This window comes from Eriocheir sinensis, chromosome 43 (genome assembly GCF_024679095.1).
Source record: "Eriocheir sinensis breed Jianghai 21 chromosome 43, ASM2467909v1, whole genome shotgun sequence".
In the NCBI taxonomy this organism is placed as follows: Eukaryota; Metazoa; Arthropoda; class Malacostraca; order Decapoda; family Varunidae; genus Eriocheir; species Eriocheir sinensis.
The window spans coordinates 14,700,627-14,725,626 of NC_066551.1; the positions used below are offsets into that span (position 1 = coordinate 14,700,627).

General features: G+C 39.2%; 1 protein-coding gene across 5 annotated transcripts in view; it reads right to left on the bottom strand.

The window, feature by feature from the left end:
- LOC126980192 (nuclear hormone receptor HR96-like) overlaps positions 1-25,000 on the bottom strand; it is a gene marked incomplete in the record, with an annotated part of 172,268 nt that overhangs the window by 121,748 nt on the left and 25,520 nt on the right.

A 25,000-nucleotide genomic window follows, 5' to 3' on the forward strand; every position in this document is an offset into this window, starting at 1 on the left:
GCATGCCTCCCCCCCTCCCGCGGCCCCGCTGCGCACGACTTTCTACTCATGCTCATCCCTACACTGTCCAAACCCCTTATGCAAGAGTTAACCAGCATCTTCACTCTTTCATCCCTCATGCTGGTAAACTCTGGAACAATCTTCCTTCATATGTATTTCCTCCTGCCTACGACTTGAACTCTTTCAAGAGGAGGGTATCAGGACACCTCTCCTCCCGAAATTGATCTTTCTTTCGGCCACCTCTTTTTATTCTTTTTTTGGGAGCAGCGAGTAGCGGGGTTTTTTTTATTGTTTTCTTTTTGTGTGCCCTTGAGCTGCCTCCTTTGATGTAAAAAAAAAAATACAGGTAGACAAATATATCTGGATCACGGGTGATTTCAATCTCCCTGACATTGACTGGACTGCGATTTTCCCATTTGACCCTCACAAACAGACGCCAACTACACGACATATTCATTGACATCATAAATACATTTTCACTCTCATAAACAGTACTCCAGCCAACACGAACACATACTGTAACACGCCCCGCTGGCCACGGTGGCCCTTTGACCACAGCACATGCACACACTTGACCTTTTTCTCACTAACAACATTCTCAACATAACAAACACTCAGGTTGTCCCAGGACTTAGTGACCACGACATACTCATCGTTGACGCTGACCTCCGACCGATTAGACATAAACAGAGACCCAGACAAATTTTCCTTTTTTCAAGGGCTGACTTAGACATGATCAAACAAGACCTAACTGCTTTCAGCACTGACTTTTTTGCGACTGACCCAAACACAAGACCTCCTTCCACCAACTGGAACAACCTGAAACACACCATACACGCCTCAATGAACAGACACATACCACAAAAAAACACTCTCTAGTAGGTACACACTCCCCTGGTTTTCCATGGATCTACGCAGACAACATCGCAAGAAACAAAGACTCTACAGACGCGCGCAGACATACAACACAACAGATAATTGGACCGCCTACAAAAATCACCAAAAGACATTTGTCAAAAACATAAAAGTAGCGGAGCGCAAACACATAGCAACTTACCTCGCAGACGACGTAAGAAATAATAAAAGAAAGTTTTTCAGGTTCTTTAAGACGCGCAAACATGGCATTAACACGATTACATCACTTAAAGACAACACTAACACATTAGTAACCAGCCCACAACACAAAGCACAAATACTCAACACACATTTCCAATCGGTATTCACACAAGAACACAACCTGACACCAAACATGCCACACAGCCCCTTCCCCCAGATACCCCCCCTTGACATTACGACTAACGGAATATAGAAATTACTAGAAAGACTCGACACAACCAAATCCACTGGCCCCGACAACATTTCCGCCTTCATCCTTAAAGCCTTTGCCCCCATCCTTGCCCCCATCCTTCAGGCCATATTCACCCAGTCCCTATCATCCACCTCATTACCCTCTGACTGGCTTTTGGCAAATATTAATCCTTTATTTAAGACAGGTGACAGCACTGACCCAGCCAATTATCGCCCCATCTCACTAACATCGATTCCATGTAAAATTTTCGAACACATAATACACAAACACATAATGAATCACCTTGACACAAACAACATCCTTACTGACTCACAACACGGCTTTCGACCTAAACGCTCATGTGAATCGCAACTCATTACTACATTTCACGACCTGACGAGACTACTTGACCGACGTGACATTAAACAAGTTGACACTATTGTTTTAGATTTTGCCAAAGCCTTCGACAAAGTTCCGCACAAAAGACTGACATTAAAATTGAAATACTACGGTATTTCAGGACCTATTCTTCACTGGATCACTGCATTTCTTACTAACTGGACTCAACGTGTTCTTCTTGACGGATCTTCATCTAACACTGTCCCTGTTTCTTCAGGTGTCCCACAAGGCACCGTTCTAGGTCCCCTTCTTTTCCTCTTGTACATTAACGATCTTCCACTGTCAACGCCTAACTCTTCCACTAGACTATTTGCCGACGATAGTTTACTGTTTAGAGCAGTAAGGACTAGTGACGACTGCAGACTACTACAAGACGACTTGGACGCCCTCGAGCGGTGGGAACGCACCTGGCAGATGCATTTCCGACCAGATAAATGCAAACTATTAAAATTCACCAGAGCTCATAACCATATCCATCACACTTACACCCTCCATAATTCAGATTTAGAATCAGTTCACACACACAAGTACCTTGGTATCCATCTCTCAACTAACTTGAAATTCAACACACATAGACCACGTCAGTGCCACAGCCAATAGAACACTGGGGTTCCTGAGGATGAATTTACATAACTGCACACCTGACATTAAACACATAGCTTATGACACACTTGTGAGACCAACACTGGAATACTGCTCCACGGTGTGGGATCCTCACACACACAGAAACATTGGTAGGTTAGAACAAATCAACACCAAGGCGGGTAGGTTCATTACAAACAATTACACTCGAACGCCTGGCATCACAACACGGATCAAACAACAGATAAACATGGAACCTCTTCACATACGCAGACAAGCACACAGACTTACACTTATGTACAAGATCACAAACACTCACACTGACATTGATCCACATACATACTTACACAACGCAAACAGCCAACGTACTCGTAACACACACATCCATAAATACCAAACGTATCACACTAACACTGACGCATACAAGCACTCATACTTTCCACGCACCATACATGACTGGAACAGCCTCCCTCAACAGATTTTAGACTGCGGTACAATAGACTCATTTAGAAAACAAATACATACTCACTTGTCACCACAACACATCAACATTAACAATTACACTTTACTCACTTCCCTCCCCTGCACACCCGGCTCCCCCGTCCCCCCAACAGCCAACACAAATATGCGTGTTATGCACCTGTACGGGTGCCCTGCGCATTATTCGTCCAGATCCAGATCCAGATTACTTAATGAATAACCTTTTTCTCATTATGTTGCTAGTGGACCACATAAGCTTTATGTAAATGGATATTACGCTCTTATCCAGTTATTTTACTGCTGCCGGATATGTCATAATAAACTGAAAAATTTTGTGTATATTTTATCTAGAACACAGATTTATGAAATATTTACACATCTATGACTAAGGGCAACAGCAAATTGCTGAGTCTTTTTTTTTAATATCCATTAAAAAAATAGGATGAGGTTGGTGTGGAGATGGGTAAGTTCAACTATACCAAAAAAACTGTGTAAAAGTTTTGTTTTTTTCAAATCAGTAACAATAATAAGGAATAATAATATAATAATAATATATTATGATATCAATAATAATAATTATAATCCTTATAATACTAACGATAATAATAATAATGTGCGTAGCCTATAATCTGTTTCATTTCATCTGTTAATCAACATAGCGGGAATTTTGATAATTGTTGCACCTGTGCATTTTTAGTTTGTGAATACATGAAGATCAAATGGTGTGATAGACATTCAAGCTATTTTTTCTATAATATATTGGAATGTTTATGTATACTCACACACACAAAAAAATCAGTTCTTCAAAATCCCAAACATACCGCTTGGCATTGATAATATACAACAACAAGCACACAAAAGACAAGCTTGTATCAAACAGACTAGTCAGATCATACCCGAAAGACCGCTTGCTAATGATAATGGTAACCACACGAACGATGAAAATGAGATGGCTACAATCCTAAATAACTTTTTTCGCTTCCGTATTTACCGACGAAGATGGTTTATCACCTCAACCGCCGGAGGTTTAAAAGAACCGAAAAGATTGTAAATGGCGTGCTCATCGTAGAAAGTAACATTTTACGCACAATTGAAAAGACAAAAATAGGCAAAGCTCCAGGTCCATACAAAATTACCATACAAAATTACCCCTAGGATTTTAAAAGAAATCAAACATCAAATTTGTAAGCCGCTCGCTGTCATATTCAATAAATCTTTAACAGCTTGAAAAGTTCCGTTGGATTGGAAAATGGCAAATATCACACCAATTTTCAAAAAGGGGGACAAGTCTCATCCAGGAAACTATCAACCAATTAGCCTGACATCGATTGTTTGTAAGTTAATGGAGACTATCATTCGCGACAATATGGTGAAATTCTTCGAAGAAAATAACATAATAAATAATTCGCAACGTGGCTTCCGTAATAAACGTTTGTGTTTAACTAACTTACTTGATTTTTTTTCATTATATTTTTAAGGTGTTCCATGAAAGCAGATCAGTAGATATCATATATCTGGATTTTCCAAAGGCATTTGATAAGGTCCCCCACAAACGTTGCTCAGTAAATTATTGGCTCACGGAATCTCGGGTAACATTCACAATTGGCTTGTGGACTGGCTCTCTGAGCGGAAACAGAGTAGTTCTAAACGGTTTTTCATCAAACTGGCTCGATGTCAGATCAGTGCTTGGTACCATTCTCTTCTTAATTTATATTAATGATATCGATGATGGGCTCACTTGCAAAGTATCAAAATTTGCGGATGACACAAAAATCGCTCGTAAGGTAACTACGACACTCGAGGAAGAAGCATTACAATCAGATCTAGATCGACTTGCACGTTGGGCCAGTCAATGGCAAATGAAATTTAACGTTGACAAATGTAAAGTGTTACACATCGGAAACAATAACAATCGCGTTCAGTACTTGGAATCCCTATACCAAGCGATTTAATGCCCAGTCAGCATTGTTCAAAGATTGGCTTCATCGGACCCGTCTTTAATAATAAATCGGAACAAGTAATATAAAAACTGTAAAATTCGCTGGATCGACACCATCTAGAGTACTGTGTACAGTATTGGTCTCCCTATTACAGAAAAGATGTTGAAAAGCTATAACGGGTTCAACGGAGAGTAACAAAGTTGATTCCTTGGTTGAGAAATTTATCTTATGAACAAAGGCATAAAGAAGTAAATTTATTCAGCCTATCAAAGCGAAGAATGCGAGGCGATCTGATTGAAGTGTTTAAAATGTTTAAAGGATTCAGTGATTTTAATGAGGAAGATTACTTTACAATTGATCGATCAAATAGAACAAGAAAGAAATCACAATTTCAAGATAAGTGGTAAAAGATTCTCGTCACACGAAGCTAAACACTTCTTCTGCAAACGAGTCATTAATGCTAGGAATTATCTACCCTGTGATGTTGTTGATAGTACAATAGGTATGGCCTTCAAGAATAGATTATACAAGTATTTTGAATCCGACCAGCAACTAAGATATTACTCATTGTCGTAATAACGTTAAGTTATTTCGAATACTGGTGTCCTTGTCCGTTTTTATCGCCCGGTCACAAACAGCCTCGTAAGGACCGTCAGGTCTGCTGTTGTTTGTTCTTCTTTTTGTTTTCCTTTGGATGGCTCCTCAAACGCCTATAATTCATCTCAGTTCAGGTACCTTACATGATCTGACTGTGCAAGTACAAATAAAGGATATTTTAATAGTATACTGTATATAAATAACGATTAGTATTCAAATTAACATGAAATAGTAAATACTGTCTGTTGATTGTGATGCTACCTAAGTTGCTTTGAATATAACCCATGTTATAAATAATCAAAACTTCCATATAAACACTTGCAAAGACAGATGTCATTTTATGTACCTACAATGAGATGAACTATTGTTATTTGAAAGGTTGTAAATCGTTCGAGTATGATCTGACAATACAGTTTGATACAAGCTTGTCTTTCGTATGGTATATTAAGTAAGCCGTCACCTGAAATCCTCAAGGCACAGTTTGAGTTCTTGGACCGAACACTGGGAACAAATATGATCCATAGGTATGTGCAAGACGCCGTGGGCGATGCGTCCACGTGCGTGGCCTTCTTTTTCTATTGGGGTGTTTTAGAGGTAGGGTTACCATACGTCCCGGATTACCCGGGACAGCCCCGATTTTGAACCCCTGTCCCGGCGTTCCGGCCGGTTTGTAACTTTGACCAAGGAGAGAGAGAGGACGAGGTGCCGATCAGCTGCTCAGCTGCTGCTGTGATATTAACGGTGAGCATTGACACTATTTACCTCGTTCATCCCTTGTGTTCTTGTTATAACCTCAATGTTCGTAGGCTGTTGTGGTGTAAGGGACGGGAAGAAGTGTCTCATAATGTCAATAAAGTAGCCGAGGGAGTAAAGTGACCACAGGGGCGTGTGTCTACAGCTGGGGAGGTGATTGGTCAGACTGGCTGTCTTGACATCTCAATTTTAGCCTATAAATATGGTACTTTTTCTAATACAGTGTTGTATGATGGAATGGCATTGTTTGTGTTATGGTTCCACTATTTTGTAATAACCAGTGGGGCCCGACATGTGCCCTCCTATGAGTTATCATAATTTAATTTATGTCACATCTTAAAAAGGCATTACCGTAACGCCGTATGGATGATAAGTGGGAAAGCGTGATAAAGTAAAGTATACGGTGTTTCTGGTTTCACGGTTTCAGTCATTCAGTGTCATTACCCACACAATGCGATCAGTGTCTAAGACTAAATGACTAGTGGCCTGTGGAGGTGTTATCATAATTTCATTTCTATCACATCCTAAAAAAAAGGGATTACCGTATGGATGATAAGTGGGGGAAAGTGTACTAAAGCCTCTAAAGCATACGTTTCAGACAGTGCCATTAGACTCAGTAAGCATGTTTCAGTGCCATTACCCACACAGTGCGATTAGTGGCTAAAAGAATAGTGGCCTACAGCCTGTGGAGGTGTTATCATAATTTCATTTCTGTCACATCCTAAAAAATTGAAAAAAAAAGCATTACCGTCCGTATGGATGAAAAGTGGGGGAAAGTGGGCAATACGAAAAGTTGTCTCCCAAACTTTTCCGCCAATTGGACTTGCTAAATATGCATTTCAGCAACTTAATTAAATAACCTAACCTTAACTCAATGGCTTAACCTAATCAACCTAACCTAACCTAACCTAAAGACTACCTACCAAAGCTGCTGCTGAAATACATATTTGGCAACTCAAATTGGCTGTAAATTACGGAGACACAACTTTTCGTATTGCCGGAAAGTGTACTAAAGGCTAAAGCATACTAATATTTCTGCGATTATTTTTACAGATCAGACTTATCTGTTTTAGCATACAAACCTCTAAGACGAAGTATATTTTTGTGTTTTGCAGAATCGGGACCAAATACTGAGTATTGCTGACTAGATTTGCTGTCTCATCTATCCAAGCCAGCATGCCCAAGAGAAAGTGTAAATTTACCGACGATATATATATATATATATATATATATATATATATATATATATATATATATATATATATATATATATATATATATATATATATATATATATATATATATATATATATATATATATATATATATATATATATATATATTTATATATTTATTTATTTATTTATTTGTTTATTTATTTATTTTTTTTTTTTTTTTTTTACGTCGCGGCCTATTCTCGGTGGGGCCTGATGGTCGGCCCAGCCCGTTCTGGCGCAGGCGTGTGTTTATAGTGGCGATTTGAAGAAAGATTTTCCGTTTCTCAAACAAGCATGCAATGGTAGTGACCGAGAAGTGCTATGCAGCCAATGTGGGTCAACATTTTCAGTGAGCCATGGAGGGCGTTCTGATATCAAAGATCATTTGTAAACTGCAAAACATAAAGCATCTCTTTTAGCAATAGCGTCTACATCATCGGTTGCAAACTTTTTCAAGACAGAGCCAGATGATAAGGCTCTAGCTGTTGCTGCAAAAGAAGCTACTTTTGCATATCACACAGCTGTTCATGGATTAAGTTTTAAATCGTCAGACTGTAGTTCCAAACTGGCAACAATTTTTTTTTAACCCAAATTTGCATTAGCTAGGACAAAATGTGAGGCAGTTATTCTAAATGTAATTGCACCTATGTGTAGTGAGGAGTTACATGAAGAACTGAACACATCCAGGTTTGTGTGCGTCACAATAGATGCTTCGAACAGAAGGAAAATCAAGCTTGTGCCTGTGATTGTTCGATATTTTTTACCTCGTGAAGGTGTAAAAGTTAAATTGCTAGATTTAAGTCAATTCCTGGGGAAACTTCTGAAATTGTAGCAGATCATCTTCTTTCTGTTCTTAACCAACATGATCTTGTTGAGAAAGTTGTAGGGTTTTGTGGTGACAATTGTAACACTAATTTTGGAGGAATAAGGAGAAGGGGAGAAAACAACGTATGTTTCAGACTTAGCAGGAAATCGGAAGAAACCTGGTAGGGACAGGATGTGCAGCACACATAGTACACAACTGCCTTCAAAATGCTGTTGATCTTTTGCCATTTGACACTGAAAGTTTTGTTGTGAAAATCTACAAATATTTTTACAATACTGTTCGTGTGACTCAACTGAAAGAATTTGCAGAAGTACAGTATAAAAGAATTTTGCAACATGGTAATACAAGATTTCTGTCACTTCTTCCTGCTCTGGAGAGGATTCTTAATATATTTGAAGGGTTAAAGAGCTACTTTAATTCCCAAGAGCAATGCCCAGCAATAATTAAAAGATATTTTGAGGAGCCAAGCCAAGAAGTGTATTTACGGTTTGTTCATGGGCAGCTAAATTTGTTCAGTAAGACTACCCTGAAGATGGAAAGACAGAATATCAGTGCAACAGAGGTAGCTAATGAACTAGACCTGTTAAAGATGAACGTGAAGGAGAGGAAAGATAACAGTTTAATTCCACATGGAGCAAAAGTGTTGTCACGCAAGTTAGAGGAATCTGGAGAGATCAGTGTCAACTTGTCAGGTCTTTTAAGAATGACATCAGTGCTTTCTATGACAGATGTCTGGCATACATATCACTCTGGGAGAAAAGTTTTGAAGACGCAGAGTCCCATAAATGGGTAACTAGAGGAGAAGTTACTTGGTCTGAAGTCGAGAAAACAGCAGAATGTATCAATAATCTATAAGGAAAGGCTGTAATTGATGTTGATAGTTTGTTTGATGAGGTAGTGGTAGCCAAACACTACATGTCGGACTTTACTAGAAAGAAAAACTGGGAAGAAAGGCAGGCCACATCTCAAGTAAAATGGGTCGAAATGTTCAGTGACTTAAACGAATAGAATCTGTCGGTTATTAATCTCAAGCGAGTCACGAAGTTCGTATTTTCTTTACCCGGCACCTCAGCACCTGTGGAGAGTCTTCTCTATCATGAACAATGTTTGGTCTCAAGACCGAAGTAACACGTCAGAAATCACGGTTAAGGCCTTGATTTCTTGTTAGATGAACATAAATTTAACATGTTCACAATTTTTTGATAAGGTAAAAAGTGACACTAAGATGCTGAAGAAAGTAATCTTTACTAAAAAATATGAATGGTCCAAAAAGGAGTAGGATAACTAGTAAAGTTGACAAAGAGGCCTCTCATCGCACTACCTGCTTTCATTTAGGTAGCTCAGGCATTTCTCTGTGTTTCAGTTCTGTATAAAAAATAAAGGAGTCAAATGACATTTTTTTATGTACTGTATAAAAAAAATAAAGGAGTCGAATGATTTTTTTCTTTTATAAACCAGGTCCATAAACAAAGATATTGTATTATAATGTTGCATTATCTTTTCTTACTAAGAATTAAATGCATTTCCAGTAAACATATAGCAGTGTATAATGTGAATACCTCATAATTAAAAACTGTCTTGGTTTGCATGTAGAAAATTATGGTAACCTAATTAGAGGGCCAGTTATGCTGTGGGACCACGGCCTTTACAGCCCCTTCAGCCAATGTTTGTTTACGTTCGTCGCCGTTTATTCTTCTTCTTTTGACCTGTATCGCATACGAGGGGCCTCTGGCGGCGAAGAGGCAGACTGATACCAATACGGTACATTAAAGATTCACAACATGGCTTCCGTAAAAAGAGATCCCGTCTATCAAACCTACTAATCTTTTATAACGACCTCTTCTCGGTTTGTGAACTAACCAAATCATTGGACTTAGTGTATTTTGATTTCCAGAAAGTGTTTGAGAAAGTTCTACACGACAAACTGCTTTATGAATTAAACCAACAAGGTATTGACGGTAAGGTATGGATCGCAAATTGGTTGAGCAATTGACAGCAGATGGTGGTGATTCATGGATTTAACTAAGAGTGGGCGCCTGCCACTTGTGGTGTCCCTCAGGACTCGGTTCTTGGCCCAGTGCTGTTAATTATTTATATCAACGATGTGGACGCTTAAATCAATAATCTCATTAGTAAATTTGCAGACGACACAAAGATTGGTAACTCGATCCTCAATGACGAAGACAGACAAAGACTCCAAGATTTGCAAAGAAAAATCAGATAGGTCTTATAAATGGGAGATTCCCTTCACCTGCATGTGTGTGTGTGTGTGTGTGTGTGTGTGTGTGTGTGTGTGTGTGTGTGTTTATATATATATATATATATATATATATATATATATATATATATATATATATATATATATATATATATATATATATATATATATATATATATATATGCACCCAACTTTATGTACGGTTCATTCACATCTTGAGTGCATAATTGATTGCTGAAACTTTTAATAACTTTAATGCAATGTTGTTTATGAAAGCCATGCTTATCGGTTGATTCTATTCTACGGATTCTTCAACAACTTGAATAATTTTGGTTGTGGTCACTTAATGAGTGTGCACTATAAAATCCAGCTTACTATTCATTTGGATGGTTTTAGTCTAGTATTGCTCTTAGTGTTTTTGTTATGACCTTGTTGAAATGATGTAGGTTACAGATAACGTTGTCTTTTTTTTTACAGCAGAGTCAGCTCAAGGGCAAAAAAAAGGAAACAAATGTGAAAAACAGCCCGCTACTCACTGCTCCTAAAAAGAGTTAGAGGAGTGGCCGAAAGATTGGTCAATTTCGGGAGGAGAGGTGTCCTGATACCCTCCTCTTGAAAGAGTTCAAGTCGTAGGCAGGAGGAAATACAGATGAAGGAAGAATATTCCAGAGTTTACCAGCGTGAGGGATGAAAAAGTGAAGATGCTGGTTAACTCTTGCGTAAGGGATTTGGACAGTAAAGGGATGAGCTTGAGTAGAAAGTCGTGTGTGGCGAGGCCGCGGGAGGGGGGGAGGCATGCAGTTAGCAAGTTCAGAACAGCAGTCAGCATGAAAATATCGATAGAAGATATGGCGGCGAAATTTAAGAGGTAGAAGACTATCAGTAAGAGGAGGAGAGCTGATGAGACGAAGAGCCTTAGACTCCACTCTGTGGAGCCCCCCCAACACATGAGATGCATACTCCATACGAGGGCGAACAAGGCCCCTGTAAATGGATAGCAACTGTGCGGGGGAGAAGAACTGGCGGAGACGGTACAGAACGTCCAGCCTCGAGGAAGCTGATTTAGTAAGAGAAGAGATGTGAAGTTACCAGTTGAGATTTTGAGTTAAGGATAGACCGAGGATGTTTAGTGTTCAAGGTGATAGCTGAGTGTTGTCAAAGAATAGGGGATAGTTGTTTGGAAGATTGTGTCGAGTGGATAGGTGGAGAAACTGTGTTTTTGAGGCGTTGAAGGACACCAGGTTCTTCTTGCCCCAATCAGAAATAATAGTAAGGTCTGAGGCTAAGCGTTCTGCCGCCTCCAGCCTGGAGTCATTTAGTTCCTGTTGGGTGGGTCTTCTATTACAAGAAGTAGAGTAATGCAGAATAAAGTCATCGGCGTAAGAATAGATAGGACAGTTCGTTCTGGAAAGATCATCAATGACCAACAGAAAGAGAGTGGGAGATAGGACAGAGTCTTATGGAACACCACTATTAATAGGTTTAGGGGAAGAACAGTGACCGTCTACCACAGCAGAAATAGAACGGTCAGAGAGGAAACTTGAGATAAATGTACAGAGAAAAGGATAGAAACCGTAGGAGGGTAGTTTGGAAAGCAAAGATTTGTGCCAGACCCTGTCAAAAGCTTTTGATATGTCCAGCGCAATAGCAAAGGTTTCACCGAAACGGCTAAAAAAGGATGCCCAAGAGTCAGTTAGGAAGGCAAGGAGATCACCAGTAGAACGCCCCTTGCGGAACCCATACTGGCGATCAGGTAGATCAGAAGTGGAAAGGTGCTTTTGAATCTTCCGGTAAAGGATTCATTCAAAAGCTTTAGATAGACAAGAAAGCAAAGCTATCGATCTGTAGTTTGAGGGATTGGAACGGTCACCCTTCTTAGGCATAGGCTGTATGAAGGCATACTTCCACCAGGAAGGAAAGGTATATTTTGACAGGCAGAGGCGAAAGAGTTTGACCAGGCAGGGTGTCAGCACGGAAGCACAGTTTTTAAAGACAATAGGAGGCACTCCATCAGGTCCATAAGCCTTCTGAGGACTGGGGCCAGAGAGGGCATAGAAAACATCATTCTTAAGAATCTTAATAACAGGCATAAAGGGGTCAGAGGGGGGATGAGTAGGAGGAATATGCCCAGAATCGTCCAGAGTGGAGTTTATAGAGAAAGTTTGAGAGAAGAGTTCAGCCTTCGAAATAGATGAGACGGCGGTGCTGCCGTCAGGACTAAGCACAGGAGGGAAAGATGAAGAAGTGAAGGTGGAGATGTTTTTGGCTAGATGCCAGAAGTCACGGTAAAAATTTGAAAAGTAAGGTTTTTGGCATTTTATTTCAATGAAGGAGTTTTTGGTAAATCGGAGAATAGATTTGGCACGATTCCGGGCAGAAATGTAAAGATCATGGTTAGAGGGAGTTCGAAGGCTCTGGTACCTTTTGTGAGCTGCCTCTCTATCTTTGACAGCACGAGAACAAGCGTGATTAAACCAAGGCTTTTTAGCATGAGGAGTAGAGAAAGTACGTGGAATGTATGCCTCCATTCCAGAGACAATCACCTCTGTGATGCGAGCACACACAGAGGGGTCTCTATCCTGGAAGCAGTAATCATTCTACAGGAAATTGGAAAAGTACATCCTCAGGTCGTCCCACCGAGCTGAAGCAAAATGCCAGAAGCATCGCCTCTTCGGTGGGTCCAGAGGGTGTACAGGAGCGATAGGACAGGATACAGAAATAAGGTTGTGATCGGAGGAGCCCAACGGAGAGAAGAGTTTGACAGAGTAAGCAGAAGGGTTAGAGGTAAGGAAGAGGTCTAGTATGTTGGGCCGGTATCCAAGACGGTCGGAAATACGTGTAGGGTACTGAACCAACTGCTCTAGGTCATTGAGGAGAGCAAAGTTGTAGGCTTGTTTACCAGGCTGGTCAGTGAAAGAGGATGAAAGCCACAGCTGGTGGTGACCATTGAAATTTCCCAAAATGGAGATTTCAGCGAAGGGAGAGTGGGTCAAGAAGTCTGAAGAGTCAAAGTCGTGGGCACAAGAGCGAGTGATGTCGTTGCGCACGTAGGCGCAACATCCACCTTTGGATTGAAATTTAGGATAGAGATAGTAGGGGGGAACAGAGTAGAGATTGCTGTCAGTAGCTTCTGAAACCTGTGTTTCGGTGAGGAAGAGAAGGTGAGGTTTAGAGGAGGAGAGATCGTGTTCTACAGAATGAAAATTAGAACGAAGACCGCGAATGTTGCAGAAATTGATTAGAAATAGGTTCGAGGAGTTATCAAGACACCTCTCAGGTCGGCAGCCAGAAGGGGAGTACCCCTGGGGGAATTTGTGACACCCCCCCCCCAGGCGGGGACTCCGAGGCATTGTTTTGGTACGCCATTTTGAATTTTGAATTTTGGGAAAAGGTGTGTATGTTGTGCGAATATAGTATGGTGTGGATAGGAGAGGATCTGTCTTTAGAGAGCATGCTGAACTACTCTCTGGTGTTGATGAGACAATAGGAAAACGGTTAGTGAGGACATGGAAAGGTTCTTTGGAGAGCTTCAGCACCCTCCTCACTTCCCATATATACGTCACCGGGAGTGGCTTGCGTCCGTTCGGTAGGTGTCTTCCTACCTACTCCAGCCTGTCTGTAGTTTTGTTTTCTTTTTTGTATCTCACTCAGTGGTGTTCATTACGGATATTTTCACTGTGTTATTGCAGTTTCTCTAATGTTTACATACACCGTATGTGCCATAAGGGGTCGATTAAAAGTGTTTCCGACGGGCTGCGTGTTTGAGCGGGGTCACCTTTACCTTCTGTCCACAGTGCGGGGCGAGGGCGTCAGGTATAGTCTGCAGAAGCGGCTTCTGGCGCGGTGATCTTTTGCTCATCGTTGGCCTAGTTGGTATGCTGCCTGGCTTCTACTCGGAAGTCTCGGGTTCGATTTCCGGCACTCAGTGGTGTTCATTACGGATATTTTCACTGTTATTGCAGTTTCAATGATGCATCTCCTCTGTTTTGCTAATTGAATTATTGATGTTCGAAAGGCTCTGAGGACTTTCCGACTCTTCATGCGTTTTGTTATATACCTAAGCTAGCTTTTTTTAACACATCATTGTCTGTATTAAATTCGTTCGGTCAATAGTAAGTATCCTCATTCCGTGCTCTGCCCTATTCATTACTATGGAAGTTTTATTTACTTAAGGGGTTTGACTAGGTCAGTATACCCTCGAAAAAAAAATCTTTATTTTGATATAAGAGAAAACCATATATATAGAGTGTCTTGGGACACTTATGTTTTCTCGGTGATCAGTTTTAATTAAAAAGCCCTTTAAATTGCGTCCCACGCGCTCATTGAAAGGACCGCACGTAATTTGAATATCCCGTTTTCTTAGTAAATATTACTTTTCCTTAATTTTTTGTTATTTTTTACATACGCCTGGCCCTAGTAGTGCACACCATTATCAGTAACCAAGGCTACAATGCCTTCTCTGTATTGGCAGCTTCAATGAAACTGCCAGGCCTACATTCTAAGGGGCACGAGTCCCATGCACAGTATCTCTGAGAAAATGGAAGAATTCTACATCACCATCAAGGAAGGCCACAAAGCCGTAAGACAACATTATGCCAGGCTTGGGCAGAGGGATAATGGCCTGATGGACATCGACGTAAGCAATGACGGCTCCTGGATGACTCGAGGAATTGGTCTCGTGATTTAGGTGGACACCAGATTATATAGTATCTTTATCAAGAGGAGGGGAACAGCAGCTATGAAAATCAAATGCTGTCATCCAAACTGCTGTAGAATACAACGAATAATGATATGATGATATTTGTTGGCCAAAAGAAACGCCTAGAAAAAGATGAAAGGGTGGCGAAGTAAGTAAAAACTTTAAATGCCCATAACGCAAAAAGTCATTTTCCTAACTTCAAAATTCCTGAGAATGGAAAGTTTTCAACCGATTTTAGATATGTTTGCAGTTTTGAAAAGACCTTTAAAAGAACTCTATCGTCTTGCCAGATTTTCATATAAGTTTTATAGGTTAGTCACAAGAAGGGGAAAACTAAAAAAAAAAAAAAGGGGAAAAATGAGTACGTTGAAGTGAAAATTCGTAAGTATTATGCTTATTCAAATCCATGGATTCTGTGACAAGACAATGTCCCAGCAAACATGAGCTTATTGGGTCAGCATTGGCTACCGTCGGGGTCGTGTCGGCAGCAGCGGCTGAGTGACTGTTGCGGCAAACCACTTCGTTAGCGGTGTCGGCCTTACATCAGTAAATGCTAATTGAACCAATTACTACTAAAACCAAATTGGCCCGAAACGGTTTGCCTCAATCATAGAGCTAATGTATAATGTACATTAATTGCATTTATTTTATAATATATATATATATATATATATATATATATATATATATATATATATATATATATATATATATGCATATATATATATATATATATTAATATATATATATATATATATATATATATATATATATATATATATATATAATGTATGTATACGTATATGTATATATGTTGTGTGTGTGTGTGTGTGTGTGTGTGTGTGTGTGTGTGTGTGTGTGTCCAACAAGAAGTAAAACCAAGGATAGTCCTTAAGTAAAACCAGTCGGCCAACAAAAAAATGGATTATCTGTTTTCCGATCGGGATTACAGGTAGCTTACGTCCGAGATCAAGCCACTTGTGACATCAAGATCAAGATCAAGATCCCGCTTAAATTTTGTTTACGATGTAACTTACTGGAAGAGTATTGTCTTACCAACAATTTTGTATGCATCTAGTATTTTAGCTTATACCAAAGATGAAATTCAAAAGTTACAGAGGATTGAAAATTCCGTGTATAGGGCAATCCTGGGAGCACCAAGCTATGCTCAGGTTCCAGTCTTGAGAGGAGAGATTGGGTCAAGCGCCATGGAGACTAGAATCAGGCAAAACCAGCTAAATTATTTGAAATATATAGAAGAAAATGAAAGAAATGAACTGATGAGGAGGATCATAGAGGAAAAGGCAACAACAAGGAATGATTATTGATTTAAGTCAACTAAGCAATTTATGAACGACACTAATCTAAATTACTCTGACCTAAGAGCAATTAAGAAAGAAAAATTAAAGAATAAGATCATAGACTGGGATAGTAAGAGATGGCAGCAGGAAGTAACAGAAAAATCAAGTTTATCAATATATAAAAATTGGAAGACAGAAATGTCGGAGGAGAAAATATACGACAATAGACCATCGTCACAAATATTATTTAAAGCAAGAACAAATAATCTAAGACAACATGATAGAAATAGACACACTAACGGAAACACTAAATGCATTTTTTTTTTACTGGAATGTAGAGGATTTAATACATTTTCTGTTGTGGTGCCCAGGATATGCAGAAATAAGAAAGACAATTTTACTGCAAGTACCATACATAGAAAATGAAGAAAATATCATAGGACAATTACTCCTCTTCAACGAGCTAAAGATACAAGAATCCAAGGAAATAGTGTATGAGATGTGGAGGAAAAGAGAAAGCCAACGAAAGAACGTAATGGAAGCAGCAGCATAAGAAGACTTGAAACAACATCAGGGAAGCCCCGACACAAAGGCCAAGCTTCCCGACTTACATCTGACCTGACCTGACCTGTAAGCTGCTCATACAAGAAGCCGTCCCATCATCCTTGAGCAATTTACTACTCTGCACACAGGTGGTGAGTATTCTTTGATAAATTTATGAAAGACGAAGTCTTCAAAGTGAGGATTAGCCCGAAAAAGCTAAGAGAAAATATTCTCAGAATTCATATACAAGCCAACCCAAACATGCACAACGATCAATCCCTCATCAATGTGTCAGTCTTGCGCACACTACTGCTGACTCTCTGGGTGATAGTGATGATGATGTGATATTGTCATGTGAGAGGAAGCAGGATGTAGATTGTGGAGTTCAGCAGGTGTTAAATACAGATGTTCACATACGAAAGCAAACTGAAATTTGTTCTTTATTTAGTAATGAAGTAAAGGTATTTGATTGTGACAGTGAATTCACAAGTCATCCAAAAGTAGCTCCAGTTGTTTCAGAAAATACACAAAGCCAGCTGTGACAATGGGCTGTTGATATTCAATTATCTCACAGCTATTAATTCATTGTTAACCATTCTAAAAAAAGCCACTCACAGAACACTATCCATGTTTGGGTGTGACCTACAATGACCTTCATACACTGCCCATAGTACCCTGTTATCGTGTCCACTCACTAAGCTGTATTTTCTCCGCCCACTAATTGTGACCAATCCCTGCCCTAAATTATGTGTAAAATAATGATTTGTTCCACCCCTTTGTGTTTCTTTCCCTCCCTCTTTTAAATTGTATAAAAAGTCCTTCTCTTGCCTTCACTTCACTTCAACATTCCAGGTGCCTTGGTCCCTCCCTTCCCCTACCGCTCCTCTCTCGTCTTGTGTAAGTACAATATAATGTGAATTTCCCCGGTCACTTAGTGTGTGTGTGTGTGTGTCTGCGGGTTAGATGTTATGTTGTAGGATTTATTTGTGTTTTCATATTCGTGATTTTATTTATTTACCGTACTTTACTGTTGTGCTTATTTTATTTTAAAGTAGTAACTGGACTTATCTTTTGGAACTTATAAATATTTCACTTTCATTTTTGTTGTGTTAGTATAATTTCTTTTGTTATTAAATTAAGAAACTATTTAAAGTTTTCCTTTTTTCCTTTTTTATCCCTTGTTTGAAGTTTATTTAAGTGATCCTTTTATTTTTTTATTGTGTTTATGCATCTAGAGGCCCTTGGTAATGATTACTTAAGGTTGTGTAACAATGAATGATAACAAAATAAACTGGAATAATGTTTTACATATTTTACACTAACTGTGTGTGATAGAAGTAGTCAGGTTCTTTTAGTTTGAGTTTGCAAAACTAGTTGATCACACTCTAGTCGTTAAATCAAGCGACATGTATGTTGGGAAAATACTTCAAATGTATGATACAAAATAACAAAGAACATATTATTATCAAAGTTATATGTTTTAGGTACAACGGCTGAAGGTTTTGGAAGGAACTACATTGAAAGTTGCAGTAAAGTCAATTTTGGATACTGTCAGGTCAAATCGACTGCAACAGAGATTCAATTGGGAGGGCAAGAAGTGTTGGAAAATAAAGGAGAATTTCACCAAGATAGGATTCAAATCAACAAAGCTTTGTCAACTGGTGTGTGGTGAGTACAATTTCAAGTATATATGAATCATGTATTTAGAACAGTCCAACTTAAGAAATGCTAAATGATACTTGATGTTAGTATTAGAAGACTGCTATGTTGGTTATCATAAACATTGAATATATTGTTTTCTTCCCATAAACAATTCAAAGAAACTATCCTCCAGGTGAATAAAGAAAAGGTGGAAGCTCTTCTGCTGTGGCCACCTCTTTGTTAGACGTTCCCGAATGGAGTGAGGTATCAGAGAGATAGTTACATAAATCTTATACTTTCTTTCAAGCGGAGGAAAAATATTTATTGTACTTGAGTTCGAGAGTAAGTCATGAGTAGAAATTATTCATAATGTTCCATGCATGCTTCCTCAGTCCTACATGGTGGAACACTGTTCCCTTGCCATACGGCAGCTGTGCCCACTGGCCAGTGGTTAGGCACCTGGAGGTTATTGGCTTCTCACCCACAAATAGATACGCCACTGTAACCTTCCCTATTTAACTAACACCTGACTGGGAAGACAGGGTGACCAATGCGGAGGTGATGAGAAGGTTTAGAGTAGAGGAACAGCAACCTTTCAGTGACCATTAGATTTTACAGAATTAATAATGTATAGTTAATATATTTACATCACATTATTTTTTGACAGGAGTGCTGCTCAGGAAGCCACAGTTTTCTACAGACGAGAAGGAGATAGGTCAATCAATTATGAAATATCTCCGTTGTTCCGGCAATCGTTGTGGAGGTAGAGCACAAAGGTTGAAATCCCAGTCAAATGATTCAGCACATTCATCACAAGATGGTGTTTTGTCAGACATAGATGGCTAGATCTTAATTAGGTGATTGATCACAATAGCCATGTCAGAGTATGGTTTAAGTATTTGTATACGGTTCTTTTTTACTGGGAAAGTGATGGAAAGAATTTCATCTCATGCATTACAAAAGATTCTCCAAGGAAAAGATTAAATTACTGGATTTGTTATTTTCAGTTTCTGTTTGAATCCCCTTAACTTCTTGCAATGTTTCATGTAGTTAATACTGTATTCATCACTATTATTATTATTATTATTATTATTATTATTATTATTATTATTATTATTATTATTATTATTATTATTATTATTATTATTATTATTATTATTATTATTATTATTATTATTATTATTATTATTATTATTATTATTATTATCATTATTATTGTTCATTAGTTTTTTTTTCAATTCAGTTGAAGAGTTAGTTAATTTACGTTTGAATAATCTGTTTCCTGTTTTATTTTTCACAGATAATGGTGATTTTTGTTGGCAAAATGAAGAAACAGTTGAGGAAAGGTACCATAAATAATGTTATCCTACATGAGTTGAGGGAGATTTTTTTTTTTTTTTTTTTCAGTACAGTGCATCAACTGTATTGGCTATCCAGCGGCGACTCGAAGACAAGTAGTTTTGACTTGACTCGGTTCCTCTTTTCTATTTCGGGAAAAATTGATACTGGCTGTCGTTTGGAGCCAAATGTCCAAACGTGGTACCTGCTTGTAGAAAAAAAATGTATTTACCCTTAAGGTTTGCGTCTGAGTGTGGTGTATGTGACCACTGAGGGGCGTATGTGCCGCGGGCCGTAGTCACCTGAGCGGCCCAAACAGGCAAAACACTAGCTGGAAGGTTTCGTATTTTTTCGCCCAGGGCTCTATTTTATACTCCAGCAGCTTAAGAATTATTTAACTTGCTGTTAAATAATTGTTAGTTTAAGAACCTTTAGCTATTTTGACTTCTCGTCAGACACCCTCTCCAGCGAGAGGGCGTCTGTAAATTACTTATCTTAAGAACAGAAATCAAAATAGCTGTTAACAATTATTTAACAGCAAGTTAAATCATTCTTAAGCTGCTGGAGAGCAAAATAAAGCCCTGGGCGAAAAAATACAAAATCTCCAAGCTAGTGTTTTGCCTGTTTGGGCCGCTCAGGAGACTGCAGCCCGCGGCACATTCGCCCCTCAGTGGTCACACACACCACACACAGACGCAAACCTTAAAACCTTACCAGCAAAGAGTAAATACATTTTTTTTTCTATCAGCAGGTACTACGTTTGGACATTTGGCTCCAAACGACAGCCAGTATTAATTTTTCCCGAAATAGAAAAGTGGAACCGAGTTAAGTCAAAACAGTACTTGTCTCTGAGTCACCGCCAGATAGCCAATACGGCCCATTAAGCTATGAAAAGGATACAGGACATTAGGTTCATTCTGCTTCCTGTTTTATTTATTTTTCACAGATAATGGTGATTTTTGTTGGCAAAATGAAGAAATAGTTGAGGAAAAGTACCAAAAATAATGTTTTCCTGCATGAGTTGAAGGAGATATTTTTTTTTCAGGAGTACAGTGCATCAATTACGCTATAAACAGGATGCAGGATTTGGGGTGAGATTCCCGTGTGTGTGTGTGTGTGTGTGTGTGTGTGTGTGTGTGTGTGTGTATTCACCTAGTTGTAATATACAGGAAAAGAGCCATACTTAGGCTCATGCTGTCGTCCCGTCTTTATATCTTTTTCCATCCAACTTTGTCTTAAATTCATGTATTGTTTTTGCACACACAATCTCATGAAGTTCATTCCTAGCTGTTATACTTCTATGTGGAAAACTGTGTTGTTTCTTTGTGTCTTTTTCTGAATGTCGTCTTTTTCAGTTTCTTGATATGCCCTCTTCTACCACTTACGTCCTTCGTCACTAGGTCTTCTCTATCAATCTTCTCCATATCCTGTGTGTGTGTGTGTGTGTGTGTGTGTGTGTGTGTGTGTGTGTGTGTGTGTAGAGGGAGAGATGTATCTCACCATAATGCTGTGATTTGCCTGTTTTATAGTATAGAGGGAAAGATGTATCTCACCATAATGCTGTGATTTGCCTGTTTTATAGTATAGAGGGAAAGATGTGTCTCACCATGATGCTGTGATTTGCCTGTTTTATAGTATAGAGGGAAAGATGTGTCTCACCATGATGCTGTGATTTGCCTGTTTTATAGTATAGAGGGAAAGATGTATCTCACCATGATGCTGTGATTTGCCTGTTTTATAGTATAGAGGGAAAGATGTATCTCACCATGATGCTGTGATTTGCCTGTTTTATAGTATAGAGGGAAAGATGTGTCTCACCATAATGCTGTGATTTGCCTGTTTTATAGTATAGAGGGAAAGATGTATCTCACCATGATGCTGTGATTTGCCTGTTTTATAGTATAGAGGGAAAGATGTATCTCACCATGATGCTGTGATTTGCCTGTTTTATAGTATAGAGGGAAAGATGTATCTCACCATGATGCTGTGATTTGCCTGTTTTATAGTATAGAGGGAAAGATGTATCTCACCATGATGCTGTGATTTGCCTGTTTTATAGTATAGAGGGAAAGATGTGTCTCACCATGATGCTGTGATTTGACTGTTTTATAGTGTAGAGGGAAAGATGTATCTCACCATGATGCTGTGATTTGCCTGTTTTATAGTACAGAGGGAAAGATGTATCTCACCATGATGCTGTGATTTGCCTGTTTTATAGTGTAGAGGGAAAGATGTATCTCACCATGATGCTGTGATTTGCCTGTTTTATAGTAAAGAGGGAAAGATGTATATCACCATGACGCTGTGATTTGCTTTTGATTTCTTATGAACAGAATATATATCGCATCATATAATGATTATCGTCTTATTTATAGAACTTATATGACACATTCTAGCAGTAAATTAGCTCACTCTTTGCCAATCTTAAATCTTGCCAGTGTAAGACATATCAAGGTCAAACAGCACCATGCCAAGCAAAGTTAAAAGGTTCAGTGCTTGATATGAAGCAGCAAAATTACATTTTTTGTATTTGAGTTGCATTTTTTCATGTCGATCCTTAGGTCTGACAATCTTTAGGTTCACGGATGTTACAATTTGCATTCATTTATTTTTCATCGATGCTTGCAATATGTGTCCAGTCATATAACCACCATTATATATTGAATGTGGTCAAAGTTACTGTGCAACATAGATAGTTTTTTGGCCTCATTATTTAATGATAAGATACTATTGTATTATCAAAGATCTAAAATGATTCAAAGAAAATGGATGATAAATTATAGCATCTATTAGAACCCTAACACTTGAAAATCCAGAATACTGGCATCATATAATTTGGCAATCCCATTTTAATGTTGTGTTTGCAGTTACTTGTTGTCTGGATTTCATTGTGATTTTAACTGTTCTCAATACCAACATGCTTTGCAGCTGTGATTTTCCTTTTGCCTTCTCGAAGCTTCATCTCATTGACTGTGTATGTCATTAGAAGACAACATTTTGGAGGAACAGCGTCTGTTCCTCCATAAGGTCGTCTTCTAAAGACATACACAGTCAATGAGATGAAGCTTCGAGAAGGCAAAAGGAAAATCACAGCTGCAAAGCGGGGTGGTAATGGAAACAGTTGGTCCATGTTGGCCTAGAACCGGCTCAGAAGTGGGCCGGCATTGGTATTAATAGAAGGCTGCATAGGTCCAGTATTGGCTGCAGTATGGTTACGAAATGCCAATACAGATGTTTCTGGCCCGGGGTGCAAACATATATCGGCAAGCAAATGACCCGCTGCTGGGCCCATTACTACGTGATGGCTTACCGATTCAAAATCGATTTAGTTTATGATGACTTGCCAGCACTGGCAAGATGCAGGCCTGGCATAACCATGTTTGCTGGGGCAAAGGAAAGTCCATTCTACAATCCTATTTAAAGAAAATTGAATTCGGGTGAAAACACAGGATCTCATCTCATTTTACCGATGGTAGTGATGATACGAAAATAATGGTTTTGAATTTATTGAAAATATATATTTTTTTTATATTATCTTGATATTTGCCTCTGAATAATCAGCATCATACTGACATCAAACCATGCACGTGTCATGACGACTAGAGTACTCCTTCACTATGGCCTAGTCAGACCTCTTAACAACATGATTACAACTTCCAAGTTCAACGAACCATTCTTCTCATCAGTATCCTTCTGCCACTATGATTCTCTTAAAATTCGGTCTAATATCTTGCCGCAACCATAACTACCTTCACTATAATATTTGTTACGTTGCCATTTGTCTCTTTTCGAGCAAAAAAAAATAGTATCTGCCAATTTCCAGTTTCTCTAAATTGTTTTAATGTTTTTGCCATTCTTGACACATCGATCTATCTTATCCATATGACATTTATGAGCATCATTAATGTTGTTGCTGTTGATAAGTTTTATCAATTCTGCTGAGTCTGTCTCATTCCTTCGGGCTCTCTCTTTCATATACTTGCGCTTCTTTATGAAATATTTTATTTCCTTTGTTAGTTTTTTTTTTGTTTTTTTTTTTACAACAAAGGAGGCAGCTCAAGGGCACAAAAAAAAGGAAACAATAATTAAAAAAAAGCCCGCTACTCGCTGCTCCTAAAAAAGAATCAAAAGAGGTGGCCGAAAGAGAAGTCATTTTCGGAAGGAGAGGTGTCCTGATACCCTTCTCTTGGAAGAGTTCAAGTCGTAGGCAGGAGGAAATACAGATGAAGGAATATTGTTCCACAGTTTACCAGCGTGAGGGATGAAAGAGTGAAGATGCTGGTTAACTCTTGCATAAGGGGTTTGGACAGTATAGAGATGAGCATGAGTAGAAAGTCGTGTGCAGCGGGGCCGCGGGAGGGGGGAGGAGTGCAGTTAGCAAGTTTAGAAAAGCAGTCAGCGTGGAAATATCGATAGAAGATAGAAAGAGAGGCAACATCGCGACGGAATTTAAGAGGTAGAAGACTATCAGTAGGAGGAGGAGAGCTGATGAGACGAAGAGCATTAGACTCCACTCTGTCCAGAAGAACTGTGTGAGTGGAGCCCCCCCACACGTGAGATGCATACTCCATACGAGGGCGGACAAGGCCCCTGTATATGGATAGCAACTGCGCGGGGGAGAAGAACTGGTGGAGACGATACAGAACGCCCAACCTCGAGGAAGCTGATTTAGCGAGAGAGGAGATGTGAAGTTTCCAGTTGAGATTTTGAGTAAAGGATAGACCGAGGATGTTTACTGTTGAAGATGGTGATAGCTGAGTGTTGTCGAAGAATAGGGGACAGGTGTTTGGAAGATTGTGTCGAGTTGATAGGTGGAGAAATTGAGTTTTTGAGGCATTGAAGGACACAAGGTTCCTTCTGCCCCAATCGGAAATGATAGCAAGGTCTGAGGTTAAGCGTTCTGCAGCCTCCAGTCTGGAGTCGTGTACTTCCTGTTGAGAGGGTCTTCTATTGAAAGAAGTTGAATAATGCAGAGTGGAGTCGTCGGCGAATGAGTGGACAGGACAGTTTGGTATGGAAAGAAGATCATTGATGAATAACAGGAAGAGAGTGGGTGATAGGACAGAGCCCTGTGGAACACCACTGTTGATAGGTTTAGGGGAAGAACAGTGACCGTCTACCACCGCAGAGACAGAACGGCCGGAAAGGAAACTGGAGATACCGTTGCCGCTGTTAATT